This window comes from Medicago sativa, chromosome 2 (genome assembly GCF_051527215.1).
Source record: "Medicago sativa cultivar Bolivia chromosome 2, Bolivia_mono, whole genome shotgun sequence".
NCBI lineage: Eukaryota > Viridiplantae > Streptophyta > Magnoliopsida > Fabales > Fabaceae > Medicago > Medicago sativa.
In genome coordinates, this window is record NC_140750.1 from 32,801,547 (window position 1) to 32,807,413 (window position 5,867).

The following is a 5,867-nucleotide window of genomic DNA, read 5'->3' on the forward strand; positions in this document are numbered from 1 at the left end:
TGCTCGTTAAACTTGGCATTGGATACATTAAAATTACAATAATAAAATTTCTTCCGAACATATCATAAAACTACTTGTCTATACAATTAAAATAGTGCCACTGACGCGTACAACATACATGCATTGACAAGTAAATATAATTGTCCAGCTTCTTCTTCTACTTCATCACGAACTGCCCTGCTTGCGATCCACTTGTGCCTCTGAAATAAAATAAAAGGGATTGGGGTGAGACGGGATGTCTCAGTGAGTTCCACCTATCCTAGGCTGTTGGCAATCTCAGGGAACCTAGGATCGCCATTTGTCTCTAAACTCAACCATTTTTGGGTTTATGCAATTTTTATCATGCATAACTGAGCGATCGGGGGATAACTAGGATCGCTGTCTAAAAGACTGATATAATCCTAATACATACTCAACTCATAATCATAATTATAATCATAATGTCTGTCATATTATGTTAGAAATGTTAGCGTTGAACAAACAATATTATCTGAGTTGATTTTACAGAATAAACCCAGGTGGAGTAACCCCGGAATTTATTCCACTCTGACCGGTAATAATTTCCAACTGGCGGGAACCCAACTGACGGGGATACCGGACTCCTCTGATTATCGTGGGGTCATCCTTACGGATAGTGCCCGTTCCTACGGATAGTGCCCGTTCCAACTGGCGGAAACCTTTCGTATCCAACTGGCGGGAATAGCGAAAGCCACGACTTATAAATTATTTAATATTATAAACTGAACTGATTTCTCTGATAACTGAAATAATCCTCAACTCCACTACTAACGGGGAGTTAGAGAGACATTTTATCTTAACTGATTTCTTTATAATAATATTTCTAAATCTGTTAATAAAGACGTAGTAATTCCGTCTTTATCCTGAAATAATAATAGGATGCTCATAGCTCTGTCATAATAAATTTCGTCAGGTTTGTGACCTACCCATCACTGATATTCATGGCTAATTTATTCTAAACATTTTCTTGCTTTCTCAAACATAGGCATTATGGTAGGATATAAATTGGAGAATTCCAAAACATGTTCGGCTACATATCCGGAGAAATGAGAATTTAAATCCTTAGCTGAACAATGATCATTCATTTTCTTAAAAGTTTCATTTACATTATCTAAGGATTGAATTAAAGTCATAAAAATCCAATAATCTCAACTTCCGGAATTTTAGCCGAAATCATGTATTTATTCACAAATGCATTAAAACTTGTCTAACAAACTTTCCTCCAATTCCTACACTACCATAAGCATGTTAATTAATATAAGAGCTATTTTAGAATACACTAGCATAGATATTTAATTTAAGTCATAATGTCACTAATTATGTTCTAATGCACAATATCATAAACCATCATTTTAGTGGCATAATATAACTACCCAGAGGGAAGTTTTTCTATCTAAAGGAACTCACCTCATCCTATTTTGAATCCTTGAACAAATAAGCATCAGCCATTGCTCTTCACTTCTGCCTTTATTTCAATTCTCCAAAGAAAAACCAAAGTTGCACTACCTTAAACATCAACAACTTAATCTTTAGGTCAGCACAACTCCTACATCAGTCCCCATACTTCAAAGTAGTCTCTAGACTTCAATAATGGGTCAAAATTCGTGAAACTGGTACCGAAACGTCGAAAATTTCGTTAGCTATCCATAGCATTAAAAATCACTTGATTCCAAGTTATAGAGAGAAAGTTATTACCATTTTAGTGGAGCCCTGTCCCAAAACCCGTAGCAATTTTCCAGCAGAAATTCACAACTTCAAACACACTTTCTGAGTTCGTCACTAATCCAAATCACACGAAATTTATATCCAATTTGAAGGGAAATAAGTGTAGAATCCGAAACTTCAACAATTACTTAATTCCATATTACACAGAAAGAGATATGATGAATATACTACCAATATGCCATACGAATTTTTACCCAATTTTCATAAGGTTCAAGTACAATCACCTTTAACAACAATACCATTTTGATCACCAACTCATCTTTCTTACATCAACAACAAACCATTAACAATGATCTTCAACAACAATTCTCTAATTATATCATTTCATGAACCAAGCTACTATACCATGAAAATTTATCATAGAAATTCAAACTTTCTCACACAATTCACATACCCATTAAACTTAATCAACAATTCAATCTATAACAATTCAAATTCAAGTTTTAATTTAAGATTCTCACCTTGTATCAACTTTTGCATCAAACCCCTAACTCCTTTATTCTTGTATCTTGCTCCTAACCATCTTCATAACCCACCATGAGTACACACCAAGTCCAAAATTAGAATCAAATTCCCAAAAGCTTGATTTTGGAACACTTCTCAAAAGAGAGATGGAGGGAAGGTTTTGATTAAGATGGAGAAGGGAAATTTTTGGTGCTTATAAGCTAACCAAAGTGGTCTAAGGATCCCATGCTTGTAATTTGTGTGTTGATTACATGAAGAAATTGGAGAAAAGGGGAGATAAGCATGAAGAGAGGTGAGGGGCGGTTGGGAGAAGAAAGAGAAGGGTGGAAAAAATCTGATTTTGGTAGGAAGAGAAATGAGTGGAGAAAATGAAGAAATTTTGTATGGTTATCCTTTAATAGCCCTTAGATTGTAATGACCAAAATACCCTTTTCTACACTCTTACTCAACTAAAATATCCGATAAAATGTCGTGAAAGTTTTAAGTGGAATATTACATTCACCGTGATCCGTTGGAATAATTTGATTCGGTCCAGAAAGTCTTATACGAAATTACCATTTTGCCCTTCTCTAAAAATAACAAAGATCAAATAATTGATACTGAATTTTTATATGCGGGGTATTACAGTCATAGTCTTCTTAAGGCACCTCATGACTCTTTCTATAGCATGACAATGCTTCTCATCCGTCTACTAGTAAACTTGCACAAGAGTTTTACGACATCGACAATGTCGGGTCTAATACATTCAGTGACATACCTAAGTACTGTCAATGATGCTCACATATTCTGTTTTTCTAACTCCATCTCAAGTGTTCTTACACTTGGATCATAATATATGATTGCAAGTTTACGGCGAAATAATAATATTTCCTTAAGAACTTCTCAACTTTGTGAGATATATCAAAAAAATTCTCTTTTCTGATCTAGTAATCTTGAAACCAAGAATTACTTCAACTTTGTCTTGGTCTTTCTTATCAATTTTATTGATAAACAATGATTTCACATAATCCATAACATGAATCTTTAAATCAAATATGAGCAAGTCGTCTTCATAGAGACATATGATCGTGCAAATATTATTTGTCACTTTCATTCACTTTATACTCATTCGATAACATTAGAATGTCAAATTTTTCATGCCATTCCTCAGGAGTTTATTTTAGACCATACAAATAATCATCTAACTTACAGACCTTGTTTTCTTGTCCATGAATCGCAAAACTTTCAGGTTGTTTCATATAGATTTCTTCTTCTAGTTCACCATAAAAAGAGGCAACCTTCACATCCATTTGGAGTACTATCGAGTTATGAACGGCGGCTAAAGGGACTAGTACTCTTATGGATATGATTTTTGTGACTGGTGACTGAATGTCGAAGAAGTCTATATTTTTCTCTGTGTCTAAAACCTTTGATTACAAGGAGGGCCTTGTATTCATAAACCGTTCCATCGGGTTTTAGTTCCTTTTTCCAAAATCCAAATACAACCGATTGATTTTGCAACTATGAGACAAGTCAACCAAGTGTCATGTTTTATTAGACTCTAGAAAATTCATTTCATCGTTTATTGCTTTTTGCCATAATTCAGCATCCAATGAGGATATAACTTCTTTAAGGCTTAATGAATCTTCTTCCAATGTATAAACCAAGTTCATACTCTTTATCAATTTTAGCTTTCTTCCAATGGTTATCCTTTAATAGCCCTTAGATTGTAATGACCAAAATACCCTTTTCTACACTCTTCCTCAACTAAAATATCCGATAAAATGTCGTGAAAGTTTTAAGTGGAATATTACATTCACCGTGATCCGTTGGAATAATTTGATTCGGTCCAGAAAGTCTTATACGAAATTACCATTTTGCCCTTCTCTAAAAATAACAAAGATCAAATAATTGATACTAAATTTTTATATGCGGGGTGTTACACTCTACCCCCCTTAAGAAAATTTCGTCCTCGAAATTTAAAGTTCACCTGAGAATAAATGTGGATAATTCCCTTGCATCTCAGATTTCAGTTCCCATGTAGCTTTACCATCGTGAGGACCGTCTCATATCACAATAACATTGGGAATCTCTTTATTGCTCAGAGATTTGACATCGTAATCAACATTCCGATCGGACTTAATTCCTTTATACCTCCGACCTTAAACTCCAACATATATTTGTTGCTAGCTGATTCTTTCTGATCGACTAAATTATCGGTTTCCCTTGTTGCATAAAGTCTTCCGACTACATAGCCATAGATACAACTGACTTGAATTAATATGTTAAACCGATTTCAGGACATCTTTTCCAATCTCATATGTCGAAAAGGTTCGATAATAACCTTCTTGTCTGTGATTTGTGGAATACATTATACACATTCCGAACATAGTGGATTGTAAAGCTAACCGATGCATCTGATATCTTTCAAGTAAATTCCTCGTTCCATATATTCTTTATAAATTGTCTTAGGTTACTCCTACTTGTTTACCTTTACTGAATTCTTGAAAAATCTCATACGTTTACTAGAGTAACACTTCTATCGACTTCGCAACTTTTATCTGGTCTTGGACGGATATGACCTTTGAGTGATCTTTCATGCTATGTCTGATCCCAATAAAATTTTATTTCTGAACTATGCCCCAAATAACGAGGTCTTATAATGATAATCATATCATACTCTGTATAAGATCGTCCTTACTCTGAGCAATATCTGACGTCAAGTTTATTTCATCAAAAGTAAGAATTGTTTCAACTTTTTCCGTTAATCAACACATGAATAGGAAAATGTTACTTCTGATATCTGTTATGTTTTATATAAATAAACTCAACATGGTGCTACCTCGAACATCTGTTGGAAGTACTAACTGACGAGTACAATCCATAAGTCAGATTTAAATACATAGTGTACTAACTGGCGAGTACATTAAATATATAAATCTTATATGAGAATGGTGCACTAACTGGCGAGTACACAATACACGAGGTAGTACAACTGATAGCTTAATACATAACATATATTTGTAGTCATTCAACTTTGCTTCATCTACACCAGATTTTTAAATCAATCACGATATACCTTGATCATATTAGGATGAGTAGAAAGTATCATCATAGATCTTCTCTTGAACTTATATGTTCAAAATATACATTTCATTCTTGAACGATATTGTTATAGATGTTATTCTAGGGAATGTCTTATCATCTTTTCCTTAATTCCATACTCATAACCTGAACATGCGTAGTCTCATACTGTAGCTCACATAATTTTCTAACTTGTGTGATATCAATCTTTTCTTTACCTCAAAAAATATGGAGTTTAGATTCCTGAACTTCACGACTAAAATTGCATTCAAGCATTTGCATTCATATTCTGAGTAGTATCTGTTCCCTCAGATACATGTTAATATACCTGATATTTCATGATAGTATTTCAAACCAAAATAAAAATAAAATCTTCAAGATACAACATTCATATTCGTTACCTCATACATGACTCCTTTTAACTAATCTGATACTTCTAAGTCATTCTTCGAAATCACGGCGTCGATTAACCGGGTTACATACTATAGGTGATTCCAATTTCCTATATTTAATAAGGTAGGAACACCTTCATCCTACTCTTACTACTTGAACTTTTTATATCTGTGAATCATGCGGTTTGGAAAATTGTTTAATTC

General features: G+C 33.9%; 1 long non-coding RNA gene across 1 annotated transcript; it reads right to left on the bottom strand.

Annotated features, from left to right (window-relative positions):
* LOC146946337 (uncharacterized) lies at nucleotides 1-2,782 on the bottom strand. Its single transcript, XR_015026683.1, has 2 exons — nucleotides 1,426-2,782; nucleotides 1-200 (listed from the first exon to the last, which is right to left on the bottom strand). It is a non-coding gene; the product is annotated as an uncharacterized LOC146946337 (long non-coding RNA).
* Nucleotides 2,783-5,867: the final 3,085 nt, after the last annotated feature.